Here is a 19,661-nt window from a genome sequence, read left to right as displayed (position 1 = left end):
AATGTTTTCTCTAATACTTCATTTTTTGTTCTTTGGGTTAGGCATGGGGTTACATGACTGAGCACGAGATCAATGCTCTGCTTCTGAGGATGTATGTATACTTCCTGGTTCCTTTGGACACCTGATATCAACAAGAATGTTTTTAATGAAATTTTGGTTTCTATGGCAACTGAGATCAGTTTATTTTGGAGGCAGCAACATTTACAGAGGATATTTACAACTGGAAAGAAGGACTAGCACCAGCAGCAAAAGTGTGTGGCCTAGTAGATGTCTATTACCACTGTGAGACTGTGTGTGTGCATGAGTGTGTGTGTGTATGTGTGTTTGTGTGTGTGTTTTGGAGAGAGTGTGCTATTGAAGCAGGTAAGGGAGGTATAAACCTTCCTGTTCTATTAAAGAGTCTGGATGTTTCTTCCAAAGTGAGTCTGAAGTGATGAGTCATCTTCCATCCCTTCTTTTTTTCACTGAACTAAAATGAAATTTGATATGTGAGGTATTCAAAGGTGATCTTGAAAGCAGAGACCTCTGAGTGTTTCTGATGTGATTTTTTAAACAGAGATTTAATTATTGTCCTTAAAGTTGAGCTTTTTTCTTTTACTTCTAGAGCAAAATATATTTGTTTCATTAGAGAAGTAATTGGGAGTCAACATATGATTGGACAGAATGAGTAGGACTGGATACTCTAATGTGAATTTGTGGAACTGCATTAGCTGTTTACTGATGTGAAAAAATGCTTGAGATAAAGAACTAAAATGAGCAAAGGATTATTTTGGCTTGGGGTTTCAGAAGTTTCAGTCCATGGTCATTTGGCCTCCATGCTTTGGGTCTGTGGTGAGACAAAATATTGGGGGTAGTAAGTGACAGATCAAAGCTGCTCACTTCATGGTGGTTGGGAAGAAAAGAGGCAAAAGGACTAGGCCCTCAATATATTTAAGAGCTCACCCCCACTGACCTACTTACTCCAACTAGGCCCTACATCTAAAGTTTGCACCCAACAGTGCCATCAACGGACAACCAAATTTTCAACACGTGACCTTTGGAGGGACATCTGAGATCCAAACATAGCAAGAAGTTTGGGGTTCATATTGTGTTCACCTCAAGTAGCTGACACATGGATCAACAAATGTCAACTCTTTGAAAGACAAATTTTCTATCATCATGCTACTAATTAAAATCTATAAATATCTTCCCCTTAATCATGTAAATATAAGGTGCAAGTTCCTTAAAAATGTTCTAATTTTTGTTTTACATTTTATAAATGGATGTGGCTGATACACCTCTTTCTGTATTACTACATTAGAAAAGAAGGTCATGGTGTCTAAAGGATTTACTGTGACATTGTCAAAATATGTGCTTTAGGAAGAAACAGGTGGTAGGTTAAGGACATCTCTTGTCAACAAATATTTATTATTTTCTATTAATAAATTTATTGACATAATATTTGTTCATATTTATGAGATATAATGTGATGTTTGGATTTCTGTATATATTTTGTAGTGACCCACTCAGGGCAATTAGCACATTCAATCACTTTAAGCTTTTATTAGTTCTATATGGTGAATATAATCAAATTCTTCCCTTAACTACTTTGAAATATATGGTACATTTTTAATTATATTCACCCTGGTGTGTCACAGAACATCAAAAACTTATTCTGCCTAGCAAACAATAATATTATAACTAGTGATTAATCTCTGACACATTGCCTTTTTCCTCTATTCTCCCCAATCTCTGATAATTATTATTCTTCTTTCAACTTCTATAGGTTCAGTAATTTTTAAATTCCACATATGAATGAGATTATGTGGTGTTAGTCTCTCTGTGCCTGACTTATTTGCCTTAACATAATGTTCTCCAGGTCCATCCATGTTATCACAAATGACAGCATTTCATACTTTTTATGACTTAGTAGTATTCCATTGTGCATATACACCATGTTTTCTTTATCTATTCATCTGTTGATGAACATTTCGGTTAATTCCATATCCTGTCTATCTTGGCTGTTATGAAGAGTGCTCTAATAAATATACTGTTCAAGATATCAATTTCCTTTCCTTTGGCTATATATCCAGGTCTGGGATTGCTGGATCATGTGGTAGTTCTATTTTTAATGATTTGAGGAATACCAATACTGTTTTTCATAATGGTTGAACTACTTTACATTCCCACCAAAGTGAGGAAATGTTCTCTTTTGTTCACATCCTTGTCAGCACTTGTTATTTTTAGTATTTTTGATAATGGTCATTCTTACTGGGGTGATATGATATCTTGTTGTGATTTTGATTTGTATTTCCCTAATTAATGATATTGAGTATTTTTCATGTATCCATTGGCTACTTTATGCCTACTTGGGAGAAATACGTATTCAAATCTTTACCCCTTTTTAGGGCACTGGGAAAGCTTAGCTATGTCCCAAGCTCTTTTTCTAAATTTTATTTTGACATAGGGTCTCTCTAAATATCTCAGACTAGCCTTAAAATTGAAATCTTCCTGCCTCAGCCTCCCAAATAGCTGGGGCTAAAGGAGTGTGACATTATGCCAAGGTGGGCCATTTTTAAATTGTGTTATTTTAAATTTTTACTTAAAAGAGATAAAACAAATCATTTAATATAAAAGTAATTCACGGTAAATGAAAAGGGTATTTAAGAATATTTTTTTCAAAAATTCTTTTATTGGTTCATTTTACATATACAATACATTTGCATTTCTCATTGGGAACTTGTACCTTTACATGGTGCACCATGGTTCTTATTTTTTCCCCATTCCCAGCCCTCCCTTCACCCTCTCCACTCTTCCCTATTTACAAAGACGTTGTTTCCATTTTTTCCATTTCTCATTATTTTTCATTTCCCTTCTTTCCTTTACCCTGCCCCTCCCACTTCCCGTACCCCTTTGGACCTTTTCTTCCTATTTCGCACTATCAATTCTCCATTCTAATAATTGGTACATTTAGACATACAATATAATGACATTCATCATTGGAAATTTGTACCTTTACATAATCTCTCTTGGTTCTTATTTTTCACCCTTGCCCAGCCCTCCCTTCAACCCCTCCATCCCTCCCTATTTACAAAGACTTTGTTTCCATTTTTCCATTTGCTCATATTAATTCCATTCCCTTCTTTCCTTTCCCCTACCCCCTCCCACTTCCCCTTCCCCTTTGCCCCTTTTCTTCCTATTTCACATTATCTATTATACCTTTTAGACCTTATTTACACTTTCAGTTTCTCACACTAGAGAAACTATCCGGTATTTATACACATGTGTCCTATTTATTTCACTTAAGAGTATTGCCTCAATATGCATTCATTTAGCTATAAATGTCTCTAATTTCTCATTTTTTATGGATGAGTAGTACTCCTTTTTATGAAGAAACCACATTTTCTTTATCCAGTCTCCAATTGATGGGTATTTGGGCAGTTTCCAAGTTGTAGCTATTACAAATTGTGCTGCTATGAACATGGGTGCACATATATCACTGTGGTATGATTCTTTTAACTTGTTGGGGAAGATGCCCAGCAGGGAAACAGCATGATCAAATGGAACTTCCAGTCCTAGTTCTTTGAGGTATCTCCATAATGATTTCCACAGTGTTTGCACCAATATACACTCCCACCAACAGTGGAGCAGGGTTCCTCTTTCCCCACAGCCCCACCAGCATTTGTTACTGGTTCATTTCATGACAACAGCCATTCACTCTGGAGTGAGGTGGAATCTCAGCGTTGTTTTCATTTGCATTTCTCAAATGACCAGTGATGTTGAGCATTTTTTCATGTATTTATTTGCTATTTCTACTTCTTTGTCTGAGAAATTTCTGTTCATTTCAGATGCCCATTTTTCGATAGGGTCTTTAAATTTGGAAGGTCTGATTTTTAAAATTTCTTTATAGATTCGAGATAGTAGACCTTTATCTGAGGAAGAGAAGGTGAAGATTTTTTCCCACATTGTGGGTTGTCTCTTCACACTGCTGGTGGTTTCTCTTGCTGTGCAGAAGCTTTTCAATAAGAAGAGATCCCACTTGTTGATTGTTTGTGCTAGTTCATGGGCAACTGAGGTTTTGTTCATAAAACCTTTCCAACACCAATATCTTCAAGAGTTCTACCTAACATCTGTTCCAGACAGTTCAGAGTTTCTATTTTAATATTTAGATCTTTAATCCATTTTGATTTTAGTTTGGTGCATGGTGAGAGATACAGGTCTAGTTTTAATCTTTGGCAAGTTGAAGCCCAGTTTTTCCAGCACCATTTATTAAAGAGGCTATCTTTCCTCCAGTGAGGGTGTTTGGCTCCTTTATCAAAGATGAGATGGCTGAGTGTGTCTGGCATTGTTTCTGCATTTTCTAATCTGTTCCACTGGTCCTCAGGTCTGTTTCTTTGCAAGTACCATGCTGTTTTTATCACCATACCTTTGTAGTATAGTTGCAAGTTGGGGATTGTGATACCCCCTGCCATATCTCTGTTACCTAGAATTGCTTTTGCTATTCTGGGTCTCTTCTTGTTCCAAATGAATTTTTGGATTTTTTTCTCGAGGTCCATGAAGTATGCTGCTGGGATCTCAACTGGAATTGCACTGAATCTATATAGCAGTTTTGGAAGTATGGCCATTTTCACTCTATTAATCCTTCCTACCCAGGAGCAGGGGATGTCTCTCCATTTCTGATATCATCTTCAATCTCTCTTTTCAGAGTGTTGTAGTTTTCAGAGAAGAGTTCTTAAATTTCTTTTGTTAGGTTGATTCCAAGGTATTTCAGGTTGTTTTGGATACTATCATGAAAGGAATTATTTTCCCTATTTCTCTCTCAGTGAGTCTGGTGTTCATGTAGAGGAAAGATATTGATTTTTGTGTGTTGACTTTGTAACCAGCTACTTGACTAAATTTGGTTATTCAGTCTAGAAGGCTTTTGGTGGAGTTCTTGGGGTCTTCTACATAGAGTGTCATGTCATCTGCAAATAATGACAATTTGAGTTCTTCATTTCCTATCTTTCTTCCTTTCATTTCTTTCTCTTGTCTAATTGACATGGCTAATGTTTCCAATACTATTTTGAACAAGAGTCTTGTTAGTGGACATCCTTGTCTTGTTCCTGATTTTAGTGTGAAGGATTTCTGTTTTTGACCATTTAGTATGATACTGGCTGTTGGCTTTTCATAGATAGCTTTTATCCATTTGAGGTAGAGACCATCTGCTCCAATTTTTGTAGGGTTTTTATCATAAATACATGTTGGATTTTGTCAAATGCTTTTTCTGCGTCTATGGAGATAATCAAATTGTTTTTGTCCTTGATTATATTGATATAGTGTATTACATTTATTGATTTGTGTATGTTGAACCATCCCTGCATCCCTGGGATGAATCCCACTTGATCAGGGTGTATGATCTTCTTGATGATCTTCTGCATTCTGTTTGCCAGTGTCATATTAATGATTTTTGCATCTATGTTCATTAGTGAGATTGGCCTATAGTTCTCTTTTTCAGTTGCATCTTTCTCTGCTTTGGGGATCAAGTTGATGCTTGCTTCCAGGAAGGAATTTGGGAGCATTTCTTCCCTTTAAATTTCGTTGAAGAGTTTAAACAGTAGTGGCAGCAGTTCCTCTCTAAATGTCTTGTAGAATTCAGCAGTGAAGCCATCAGGACCTGGGCATTTCTTGGTAAGTTTTTAACTACTTTTTAAATTTCATTAGTTGATATTGGGTTGTTTATAATTTTTAGGTCTTCTTCGTTCAACTTTGGTAATTCATATGGATCTAGTAATTTGTCTAATTCTTCTGTGTTTTCCACCTCATTGGCATGTAGGTTCTTAAAGTAGGTATTGATGATCCTCTGGATTTCTGCTGGTTCCTTTGTAATTTCACCCTTTTCATGCCTAATTGCATGGATTTGGGCTTTTTCTTTACTTTTTCTGATAAGGTTGGCTACGGGTTTGTCAATTTTGTTTATTCTTTCAAAGAACCACCTCTTGACTTCATTGATTTTTTGTGTCGTTCTCTTAGTCTCCATTATATTGATTTCTCCTCTGATCTTTATAATTTCCTCCCTTGTATGAGCTTGCTGTGTGTCCTTTTCTTCTGTTTCTAGAAGGTTCATGTTCACCATCAGGTTGTTTAATTTGACTCATTCTGTTTTCCTGATATGTGTATTCATTGCTATAAATTTCTTTCATAAGAGTGCTTTCATTGTGTTCCATAGATTCTGATATGTTGTATTGTCATTGTCATTTAATTGAAGGAACTGTCTGATTTCTTCTTTAATTTCCTCTGTGACCCATTGGTTATTCAGAAGTGTGTTGTTCAATTTCCATGTGTTTGTGAAATTTTTCCAGTTTTTTTTGCTATGGATCTCCAATTTCATTGCACTATGGTCTGATAATATACAGGGGATAACTTTAATTCATTTGCACTTACTTACACATGTTCTATGTGTGAGTATGTGGTCTAGTTTTGAGAATGACCCATGTGCAGCTGAGAAGAATGTGTATTCTGGTTCTGTGGGGTGGAAGACTCTGTAAACATCTGTTAAGTTCATTTGTTCAAGAGTTTGATTGAGTTCTAGTATTTCATTACTCATTTTTGTCTAGTTGACCTATCTATTTGTGACAGTGGTGCATTGAGATCCCCACTACAATTGTATTAGTGCATATATGATTTTTCATGTCCGTTAGTAATTGTTTCATATAGTTGGGTGCACTAGTGTTTGGTGCATAGATATTTATGATTGTCATCTCTTCCTCTTGGAATGTTCCCTTTACAAGGATGTAGTGTCCTTCTTTTTCTCTGTAAATCAGTGTTGGTTTGAAATCTACTTGATCTGCCAAGAGGATAGCTACTCCTGCTTTTTTTTGGATTCCTGTCACATGGGGTATTGTTTTCCACCCTTTAACTTTCAGTCTGTGAGTTTAAGTTTGAATTGTGTTGCTTGTATGCTGAATATTGTTGGATTTTGCTTCTTGATCCATTCTGCCAGTCTGTTTCTTTTGATTGGTGAATTGAGACCATTAACATTGATGGTTATAACTGATATGTATTGACTTATCATTGCCATGACTTTTTCTTTTTGTTGGATTCTCCCCCTTTATTTTTAATTTCTTGTCATGCCTGATGAGTTCATTCTGCTTTGCTTCCTGGGGTTATGGTCCTCATTTTCTATTCCTAGGATATTGTCTAAAATTTTTTGGATTGCTGGTTTGGTATTCATGAAGTTCCTAAGGTGCTCTTTGTCATGAAAATATCTTATTTCTCCATCAATTTTGAAAGATAGTTTTGTTGGGTACATCAATCTGAGTTGGATGCTGTTTTCCTTTAGGGCTTGGAATACATCACTCCAAGCTCTTCTTGCCTTGAATATTTTCATTGAGAACTCTGCCGTGATTCTGATGGGCTTTCCTTTGTATATGATTTGCTTCTTTTCTCTAACTGCTTGTAGAACTTTGTTCTTCTGTTGAGTTTCTGGAATCTTAACTATTATATGCCTATGTGTAGATTTTTTTGGATCAAGGCTACTTGGAGTCCTATAAGCTTCACTTCTCTGTATGTCAAGCTCTTTTCCCCTGCTTGGGAAGTTTTCTGCCATTACTTCTGTGAACAGTTTTTTCATGTCATCTGCACTCTCTGCTGTTTCTTCATCGACTCCAATCAGTCTTATGTTATTCTTCTTGGCATCGTCTAGCAGCTGCTGGATTGATTTCTCATAGCCCCTCACAATTTTGAAGCAATTTTTCTTTTCCTGGTCACTAATTGCAATCTTATCTTCTATATCTGAATTTCTGTCCTCACATTGGCTTATTCTGCTGTGTAGACTTTCAATGGAGTTTTTGATGTCCTACAAATCCATTTGCGTCTGTTTTATGGATTCCATTTGTTTCCTATGTTGGGATTCCATCACGTTCCTCAGCTCCTCTCTAGATTTATTAATCATGTCTTGCACTGTGAGTGCAATCTCTGCTGTTATCTGAGAAATTATTTCTGATTTCATTTTTTCCAGATCCTCTTTTGTTGCCAGTTCAGGGGGTCCAGGTGGTTGTGTATCAGAGTGTTCTATTTCATTTCCCTTTGGGGTTGCTGTAGGTGATCCAGAAGTCTGGTTTTGAGACTTGTTTATGTGTCTTCTCATTTTGACCTGGGAGAGGGGTTGCTGTTGGCACCTGCGTGTTTTACTTCCTCTGGGCCCAGAGTGGCAGGACATGCAGTGGCTCAGAAGCCCCTTCTTCTGGATCGGGAGTGGTGGGAAGGATGGCAGCCTGGAATCCCCTTCCTCAGCCAAGAGCAGTGGGATGGATGGTGGCCCAGAAGCCCCATGAATATTTTTAAGAAAGAACAATTTTAGTGTCTGATTTATTTCAGTTAGCATTATCCTCTGAATTTCTATCTATTTACTTGTGAGTGACATGATTTCATTCCTCTTTGTGGAGAGAGAGAGAAAGAGAACAAAAAAATGTATACACACCTTGCTTCTGAAAAAGAAAAATAGTATGGTGTTTTTCCAACAGATGGTGTTACCTTCATATGGGGGACTGTAGAGAAAGTTGTATATCACAGGGCCAGAGATTTAGCTCAGTGGTTTCGCCCCCGGCTGCACAAGCGCAAGGACCTGAGTTCGATCCCCAGTACCAAAAAAAAAAAAAAAAAAGAAAGTTGTATATCACAAAAACCCACTATTCTGCTGGTCTTTAGAGAAGAATTGGAAAATACATGTGTAGCAATCTCGATGACCAAGGTTACCCAAGCAGCAGTTTGCCATACTAATAAATGTCTGCAAGCTAAGGACACCAGGTTGAGTACCTCTTGTAATTATAGAGACCAAAGGTAACTTGTACCAGTCTCATGATATCTCAATAAATTTAGTAGTAAAATATTTATAATGGTTTTTCTTTTCCTGAAGTGTGTATACATTTTCCTGAAGTGTTTGTACATTTTCCTGAAATATGTATACATATATATATGTATACATATATATATACATATATATATGTATACATATGTGTATGTGTATGTGTGTATATATATATATATATATATATATATACAGGTTTAATTTTCTGTGGTATTGAGTCTTGGGTAAAAGTTTTGCCTCTGAATTTATTATACTGTAAAGCCATATACCTATATTGAGGAATAGTGCAGTTCTAAAGCCTTGAGAGCTAAGGTACAATGGTTTTGAGACTTATCAACAGACTTGACAAAAAACATAAACACAAAACAGGTGATCCTGAGGAGTGCTGCTACTGATACCACACTCTGACCTGCTGCTATGGCCAGTACCATATAACAGGGTGAAAAAAACCACCATTATAAAGGCAAATACCATGGTGAAGAAAGCCCCCACCACCAGTTTCAATCCTAACAGTTATGAAATATACTCTACAAGAAAATGTAATACTTGGTAAAAAAAAAAAACCTCAAGGGTAGTAAATCAGACAAACAATTTTTCAAAAGAAATAAGATAAAGTGCTTCTCAAACACAAGGAGCTCCACAGAAGACTGATACATCAGTGAAGTTCTGGTTGGTATTCAGGAAAGAGTACTCCTCACAGGTACAAATTGCCTTTGATGAATGTGAAAGTTATGTATATTTAAATTGTACTGATTAAATTAATTAAAAAAGGAAAGAGTACTTTGGTTCTATTTGAGATTCTGGTAGAATCATTTTTTAGAAAGTAAATAGCACCTAAAACCAGTTCCAGTATGATTATAACAATTATCTGAGGTATACAAGAATCAGAGTTACCTAGTAAGTTTTTAAATAAATGCTTGATAATCAATCTAAGTTGATGACAGAAGGAGGTGACATAGGGGATATCTTTGATGGGTAAGCTTCTTTTCTTTTTCTGATCTCCTAAGAATTAATCTAACTCAGTTTTTTCCATAGAAGTTGGTATAAAACACACCAATTTTCGCAAGTAGCATATTGTTTCTTCAATTTCACTGATTAAACAGTGTTCTTCCCCTCTGTTTAATACCATAGAAAAGTAGTCTCCATTAATGACATGGGAAGATGTCAACTAATGTGAAGGACTCCATGTGCAAGCTCACCATTTTTCTCTCATAAGAAATCTCTCCTTACCCTCAACAGGTTCAGCCCATGTGCTGTTCTCCCTTGTGCTACAATCCTAATAAAGCCTCTTGAATATGGCATTTTTTTGCCAATTCCTGGCTTCGTTCTCGAAGATAGCATGTTAAATTGGCATATTAGGAGATGATAACACCAAAGGCCACTGGTGCCAAAAGCTGCCAGAAGCAGATGCTGGTAAAATTGAAGTGTCTAGCAGCATAAAATGATGGAGAATTTTAAAGAATAACAGGGAGCCACCATCTATGGTGGACAGAATTTCAGAGTCCTGCCAATAACTGCTGTTTCTGAGCAGTAAGAGGGCCAATAATGCTAAAAAAGATGGTAGCCACTGGCACTAAAAGCCCAAGGCTGTGATCAATAAAAGAGCTACACTTTGCCACTTGTAATGTTTATATAAATTTGGTAAGTACCTTCAGCTGATTGATAACATTTTGGAATCAGTTTTGCAGATGTTCCCCTTTAGAGGTTCCTGAAGAAGAGGTCAGACAATTGTGATGGCTGTGAACAGGATCAAGAACTAGTCCACATTTGATTTCCACTTCATATGTAGCTAAGAACTCGCCCTAGCTTCTAAAAGAAGCAGTAAACCATTAAACACTTTTCAAATGGGAATTTCAACTTCAGATTTTTTTTCAATAGGACAAAACCCATAAGAACTGCAAAGAATAGAAACGATTTGCCTGGGCTTGAACAAAAAGCACAGGTGTTAGTTTTCTATGTGTTTACATCAGTCTCTTACAGAGTGGTAAATAAGTCTAATTGATCAAAAACAATGGAATTGTTATAATGCAATATAATGAGCTAAAACCTGGAGGACCCATTAGCCAATGCTTAGCATTCCACTGGAAGTACTGCTGGTAATTTCTTGTCCATATTGCCAAGTCTTTGACATACTTTGCAGGGAGGGAGGTATTAAGAGAAGTGCTCATATTATAAGGAAATTCCTTGCTATAAATGCTTTTTTTCCTTTTCAATCCTCTATGTAAACATTAAACGCTACCACTGGGGTAAAATGTGGCACCTGTGATACTGTGTTCATCCTGTGTAGTTGACACATAAATTAATTTGAACATCTTCAATAGAGGACAAATTTTCTGTCACCACACCAGTAATTTAAATCTGTAAATGGCTCTCCATTTATACATAAGAAGTTCTTAACAAAGTTTCTGTTTTGGTTTTTGCATGGGGGCAATGGATGTTCCTGATGTGGTAGTTATTATGTTTCAGAAGAAATGCATAGCATCTAAAAGACTTGCTGTTGCATTCTCTGTGATGATGTGCTTTAAGGAAAAACAGGTACTGTGTAAAGGATATCTAAACCTTGAGGTTCCAAATACTACAGCCTGTTCCATGAAGCTGGGACAAGGGCATTACCAATCCCCATTTGCCTTTACTGACCTGCTCCCTGTCATGCATAGCCAATTGGGTCCATCAAAAGGAGACAAGGAGAATGGAGAAGGGGAAAGGAGAATATGCACTTTCTCTCTGTTTCTGTTTCTCTCACTGTTGTCTCAATAAAAGCCCTACCTCAGAACAGGACCAGGTGATCTCAATAACACTAAAAAATCATCAGATCATCCATAATACAGTTTTTGCCCAAATTCAAAGGAATCACTATATCCAGTCTCCTCAGAAAGATCTGCACCAGAACACTAGCAAATTCTCTTTCTCTCCTCTGAACTCTGGTCTTAGCTTTAGGGTCAGTGTTCTCTAAGACCTTGAAGCTCTGGCTTTAGCAGAGCATCACCATCATCATATGTATGGTGTCTTGGGTTTGAGGTGTCCTTTTAGTGATATATACAAACCACCACTAAACTTAATCCTAAGTAAAATAAACCAGACACAGAAATTTAAATATCACGTGATTTCTTTTATATGAGAAACCAATATATACATAATTTGAAGAGCAAAATGAAAGATATATGATAGGAAACAGGAAGGTAGACTTTGTGGAAATGGTAAAGGGATTAGGAATGGTGTGACAGGAAGCTGGGGAGGGAAAATGAAAGTAAAAATGATTAAGATGTAATATGGATATGTATGAATTTCCCAAGATGAATGAAATTAGTATGTATCACAGATATATAGAAATAAAAATAAATTAAAAATAAAGGGAATAACACAAAGTGGAAGAAAAAAAAGTTTATGATTCTGACCTGTGAGGCTTAAATAAATGTGCAAATTTAGAGAAATAAAAATAAACTAATGAGGAACTTAAAAAAGAAAAGAAATCACTCATAGCTGAGCAGCCCTAATTCCTCAAATGTCTCTGTCCCAGCTCTGAGCATCTCTCCCCCACCTCCACGCTCATCCGTTTTCAGAACCACCATATCTTTGCTATGTTTTCTGCAGACCTAGTAGTGCTTGTTCCTTTCTATCATTGCAATTTCATTACCTCTTTGCTCCCTATTTGTTTTGGCTTCCAAATAATACTACCAAGTTCTTTCTGAGTTTTTTTTTGTATTAAATTCTTTTATTGGCACATTGTAGGTATACAACACAATTACATTTCTCATTGGGAATTGTACCTTTATCTAATGCATCTTGGTTCTTATTTTTTCCCCATTCCTAGCCCTCCCTTCATGCCCTCCACCCTTCCCTATTTACAAAGACTTTATTTCCATTTTTTCCATTTCTCATCATTTTTCCTTCCCCTTCTTTCCTTTCCCCTGCCCCTCCCACTACCCCTACCCCTTTGGACCTTTTCTTCCTATTTTACATTATCGATTATTCATTCTAATAATTGGTACATTTTAGGTATACAATATAATGACATTCATCATTGGAAATTTGCACCTTTACATAGTCTCTCTTGGTTCTTATTTTTCACCCTTGCCCAGCCCTCCCTTCAACCCCTCCAGCCCTCCCTATTTACAAAAATTTTATTCCTATTTTTCCATTTTCTCATATTAATCCCATTCCCTTCTATCCTTTCCCTTATCCCTCCCACTTCCTTCCCCTTTGCCTCTTTTCTTCCTATTTCACATGACCTATTATACATTTAGTCCTTATTTACACTTTCAGTTTCTCACACCAGAGAACCTATTCGGTATTTACACATGTGTGTCCTATTTATTTCACTTAGGAGTATTGCCTCAATGTGCATCCACTTAACTATAAATGTCTCTAATTTCTCATTTTTTATGGCTGAGTAGTACTCCATTTTATTAAAAAAACACATTTTCTTTATCCAGTCTCCAGTTGATGGGCATTTGGGCTGTTTCCAAGTTTTAGCTATTACAAACTGTGCTGCTATGAACATGGGTGCACATATATCACTGTGGTATGATTCTTTTAATTCTTTGGGGAAGATCCCCAGCTGGGGAATAGCAGGGTCAAATGGGATTTCCAGTCCTAGTTCTTTGAGGTATCTCCATACTGATTTCCACAGTGCTTGCACCAGTCTACACTCCCACCAGCAGTGGAGCAGGGTTCCTCTTTCCCCACAGCCCCACCAGCATTTGTTATTGGTTGATTTCATAACAGCAGCCATTCTTTCTTTTTCTAAAGAGAATAAAAGCAGTTTATCATGTTTGGTTTTGACTTTGTCTCTTCCAAGTTTTCTCTCCCACTTTGGCGTCCAGAAGCTTAACTATTTTAGTATATATGCTGCCGAAGTGAGCACATCCAGAAGCTAAACTATGACAGGCCTAGGTAGGAGTGTGTGTCTGTGGTGCTGGGTGTTTGTATTGGTCTGTGTATATAATGCTATGCATGGGTGATTGCTAGCATATCTTGAATATTCCACTTGATGTTTTTTATTTTGCTCCTTCTAATATTCTACTTTCCCAGGCCCTCTCCTGGTACTCCAATTGTGTATCTGTTACGTGGTTAAGTATAAAATCTTTGATTAATATAAAATATCAGTCTAAAAAATTTTCAAATATATTTTCCTTATATCCTCTTTTGCATAATACTTTTCTTCCCTTATATCTGATATTTTATTGTATATCTCCTCTGAGTGTCTATACAGTAATATTTAAAGCATATGTACACAAAAAGATATCCTCCCTGTAATCTTTTCCAATATTATGAAGAAAGTCAAGCCAACCTTCACCATCCATTTTCATCCTTGTTCCTCTCATTTCATGTGTAAGCCTGTTATGGGATTTCTGATTACTATTCAATATATTCTCATTTTTATTTTGACTTAAGCATATATAATATTGTTCTCCACGGGTATCTTTTACATAATGTGAATATTTTATACTGCATTGGTCTCTAATGTGATTATTTAAACCTACTTTTTTTTCTATTCAGGGCTTTTATATCTGCATCAGTTTTTGTGATTGAAGGATAACATACCATTATTGGCTTAGACCACATATTTTTCAGTCTGTCCCATGCACAGCATCTTGGTTGTATCTAATTTCATTCTTGTTATGTTATAAACTACGGTGAATGACTTATTTTGGGAACACATGCAAATCTTTACTCTTGAGCTTAATAGATAAATCAATAAGTTCTGGAAGATAAATATTGTTCTTTCACTTGGATATTAATTAGTAATTTTAGAGGTCTTGCTTTCATGAAAAGAAGTTTTACTGTATATGATATTATTACACTTACAAAGCATATTGGATACCTTCTTTGTAGAGTAATCAGAACTGGAGTGTTAAAAGAGCAATTTTGCAAAACAGTTTGCCTACTGAACAGAAGAAAAACCTCACTTTTGTAGAGTAATGATCTCCAAAAGGGAGAGCATTCACTCTAGTCTTAAAAATAATGTTCTAAAGAACAATCATGAAATGTATATTGTACTTTTTCTGTCCTCTGATATTGATACATATATCCCCTTGTGTACATTCCCAAAAATGATTCTTTTCCAACAGTAAGTACTATAAAATTATTTTCAGCATCGCAAATTTACTTATTACTTAAATTCTTGGGGGAATTTGAAATAACATATATTCAAAATTAAAAAGAAATTCACCAGTAGTTTCTTTCATTTTCCTTTGTCTATCAGTTTATGGGGGGATTGCTTGGGTTTTGACTTTTAATATTTCTTTTGTTTTGCTCATCCTATTTATTTCTTTCTTTACTTTTCTTTCTTGAATATTTGATATTTTCATGTGAATACACACTGTTGCTAGTATTTCTGGTTCACTTCAATATTGTTTTGCTTTCTCCTTAATTCTTTCTTTCTGGTCCTCTTCTCCAGTTTCCCAAAGCTTGAGTGATAATTCTCTGTCCTTCAGCCTTGCCTCTACTATATTTCTCTTCAGTTATCTCTCTGTTTTGTCCCCCATCCTTCTTTTTTGTTCTAGTACCAGGGATTGAACTCAGGACCTTGTGCTTGTGAGTTAGATGTGCCACTGAGCTAAATCTTCAGCTCCACCCTTATCCTTCTTAACACCCCTACACACACACACACACACACACACACACACACACACACACTGTAAAATTATTCTACCAAGGGGAAACTCACTGCACACAAGTTTCTGACTTGTGTTGGATGTTGTTATATAAATATAGATCTTGTTCTTATGGTTAAAGGTACCAAATTAGCAGTTACCACAGTTTGTCAGTTTCTAAGCTGTTCTTGATGATATTGTTATTAATAATTGTACTACTTTAGCCAGGATGCCATACCTGTTGTAATCAGTTTTTCACCCTTCTTTGACAACACTGTGATTGTCTGGGGTCATAATCATCACCATAGTCCAGTACCGAAGAATTGGGAGCTCAGACAAATAGATAGCAACTTCTCATCCCTAATAAATTGGGAAGGTAGGATCTTGGGACAGACACAAAGAACAAGAGCCAGCTACACCTAGAAGTCATCTCTAAGGAATAGACAGTTCCTAGAGAAGCCATGATACTAGTGATAAAGCTACCTAACATAAGAAATTTACAAGCATCAACACAGAAAACAAATTAAAGTTAAAAAATATAAAATGGATAAGAAGCAGAAGCAAAATGCAACCCCAGATCTCCAGCTCACCAAGGACAAATCCAGGGACCAACAAGATAGGAGAAATCAGAAGCCATCCACTGGAATTTTCTAAAATGATAGCAGCAAAAGTAAAAAAAAAAAACAACAACAGATGAATGAGGCTATAGAGAAAATCATAGGAGAAGCAATCTCTCAGGTAAAAAAAAAGTGATGATCATAATGAAGGACATAATCAGTAAATCTAGAGTAGACATAGATTAAAAAAATAGAGGATCTTAGGAAAATAATGGAAACCATGAATGCCCAACATGGGAAATAAATGGAATACATGAAACATATTCAAAGAGATATCCAGGAAATTAAAAATTCCATTGAAAGTTTGCAAAGCCAAATGAATGAAAGTGAAGACAAGTATCAGACCTAGAAGACAGGATTATGGTTAGCAATCATGAAAAGAAAAGTCTCTTAAAAATAACAAAGGACCAAGAGAAAGCATTCTATCAGCTGTAAGATGATGCAAAGAAGAACAGTGTAAGATAGATCAGAGTCAATGAAAAAGCAGGAGTCAGTGCAAAGGACATAAAAATCCTGTCCACTGAAGTAATGGTAGAAAACTCCCCAAGAATAGAAAAAGAATTGAAGATACAGATAAGTGATACAAATTGAACTCCAATCAGCCATCACCAAAATAAATCTATACCAAGGTATAGATAATCAATAATCAAGACCACAGAAATTCATTCAGCAAAGAACAGAATATTAAAAATTTTTAGAGAAAAGAAACAAATCACCTGTAAAGGAAAGCTAGATTTATAAAACAAATAACCTGTAAAGGAATAATCATAGCAGACTTCTCAATACAAACTCTTAAAGAAAGGAGAGCTTAGAGTGAAGTACTTCAAGTCATGAAAGAAAACAACCTCCAACCCAGACTGATGTACCCTGCAAAACTATCTTTCAGGTTCAATGGAGAAACAAGATACTTTCATGACAATGAACAACTGAAGAAATTCATGGCCACCAAACCATCTCTACAAAATGTTCTGAAAGATATTTTAGAAAGAGATAACAAAGGCCACAATTCCAAGAACACTAATTGAAGCCACCAGGAAAGGTAAGTAATTAAACAGAAGGGAAAAACAGTAAACCAGCAACTGGAAAATAATACAACAAAGATAATCTAATATATATCAGTAATCATCATCAAGGTAAATAGTCTCAGTTCACCAATCAAAAGAAACAAACTGGCAGAATGGATAAAGAAACAAGATCCAACAATTTGCTGCATACAGAAAACACAATTAATTTAAAAAGAAATTCATAGTCAAAGGATGGAAGACAATGCTTCATGAGAGAGGAACCTGGAAAAAAGCAGGGGTAGCTATTCTATTTGCAAAGTGAACTTCAAGCTAAGACTGATCAAAGGAGACAAAGAAGGTCACTACATACTTGTTAAGGGAAAACTCCAGGAGAAAGACATAGCAATCATAAATAAATATGCACAAAATATCAGCACACTTAACTTTACAAAACAAATATTAATGGACAAAAAAATCTAATAAGCACCAACATATTGTAATGGGGGACCCCCACGCCCCACTATCACAAGTAGATCAACGAGACAAAATCAACAAAGAAATATCATATCTGAACCAAACCTGTGAACAAATCAACTTACTAGATATGTACAGAGTATTCCATCACACAATATTAGAATACATATTATTCTCAGTTGCACATGGGATGTTCTCCAAAATACAGCATGCTTAAGTAAATGCAAGGGAGTTGAAATTATCCTGTGCATATTATCAGGCCATAGTGCAATGAAATTGGAAATCAATGCCAAAAGAAACCACAAGAACTTCATAAACAAATGGAAATTGAATAACACCCTCCTGAAAAATAATGGGTCATAGATGAAATTAAAGAAGAAATTAGACAGTTTCTACAATTAAATGATAACACCAGTACAACATACTGGAACCTATGGAATGCAATAAAAGCAGTCCTATTAGGGAATTTTAGTGGTGAACAATCACATTAAGAAAACAGGATGAGCTCAAATAAACAACCTAATGTTGAACTTCACACTTCTAGAAAAAGAAGAACAAATCAAGCCCAAAACTCATATGAGGGAGGAAATTATAAAGATTAGAGCAGAAATTAATGCAATTGAAACAAAGAAAACAATACAAAGAATCTATGAATAGAAGGATGGTTCTTTGAAAGATTAAATAAAATTGATAAACTCTTAGCCAATCTTATCAAAAGAAGGAAAGAAAAGACTCAAATATATGCATTAGGATGAAAAGAGTAAAATCATAGTGGATCCTGCAGAAATCCAGGAGATTATCAATGCCTACTTTGAGCATCTTGATTCTAATGTGATGAAAAACACAGAAGAAATGGACAGATTCCTAGATACATATGAATTATCAAAGCTGAATCAAGAAGATATAAAAATTCTAAATAACCCAATAACAGTCAATAAAATTAAAGAGGTAATTAAAAACCCATGAATAAAGAAAAGCGCAGGTGCTGATGGATTCACTGCTGAATTCTACAAGAAATATAGAGAAGAGCTAATGCCACTACTCCTCAATATCTTTATGAACTTGAAATGGAAGCAATACTCACAAAGTCATTTCTAGAAGCAAATATTACCCTGATACCAAATCCAGAGAAGGATCCAACCATAAAAGAAAACTATAGCCCAATATCTCAAATTAACATAGACCCAAAAATCTTCAATAAGATACTGGCAAACAGAATGCAAAAGATCATCAAGGTTATACACCACAACCAAACAGGATTCATCCCAGGGATGCAGGCATGGCTAAACACATGCAAATCAATAAATGTAATACACCATATTAACAGAGACAAAGGCAAAAATCACATGATCATCTCAATAAATGCAGAAAAAGCATTTGACAAAGTCCAACACCCATTCATGATAAAAAACGCAAAATTGGAAGAGATGGGCTTTATCTCAATCTGATAAAAGCATCTATGACAAACCAATAGCCAACATACTAAATGGTCAAAGGCTGAAAGCTTTCCCTCTAAAATCAAGAACAAGACAATGTTTTCCACTATCACCACTCCCATTCAGTATAGATCTAGAAACATTACCTGAAGCAATTGGAAAAGAGAAAGAAATAAAAGGAATAAAAATATGAAAGGAAGAAGTTAAACTATCATTATTTGCAGATGACATGATCCTCTACATAGAAGACCCCCAAAACTCCACCAACAGACTTCTAGATTTAATAACCAAATTTAGTCACATAGCTGGATACAAAATCAACAGTCAAAAATCAGTAGCATCCCTGTTCACAAATAACACACTTACTGAGAGAGAAATTAGGGAAACCATACCTTTGATAATAGCATCGAAAAAAAAAGGAAATACTTAAGAATCAATCTAACAAAGGAAGTAAAAGATTTCTAAATTGAAAACTACTGTACTCTGAAAAAGGAGATTGAAGAGGATATCAGAAAATGGAAAGACAACACTTGCTCCTGGGTAGGAAGAACCAACATAGTAAAAATGGCCATACTCCCAAAATTGTTATATTTAATGTAATCCCTATCAAAATACCAATAGCATACCTCACAGAACTAGAGAAAACATGTCTAAAATTCATTTGGAACCAGAAGAGACCTAGAATAGCAAAAATAGTTTTTAGCAACAAA

This window comes from Heterocephalus glaber, unplaced genomic scaffold, assembly GCF_053883595.1.
Source record: "Heterocephalus glaber isolate CG9 unplaced genomic scaffold, H.glaber_assembly_v1.0 deba00001613, whole genome shotgun sequence".
Lineage (NCBI taxonomy): Eukaryota > Metazoa > Chordata > Mammalia > Rodentia > Bathyergidae > Heterocephalus > Heterocephalus glaber.
The sequence above is the reverse complement of the archived record's forward strand: the minus strand, read 5'-3'. Positions refer to the sequence as shown.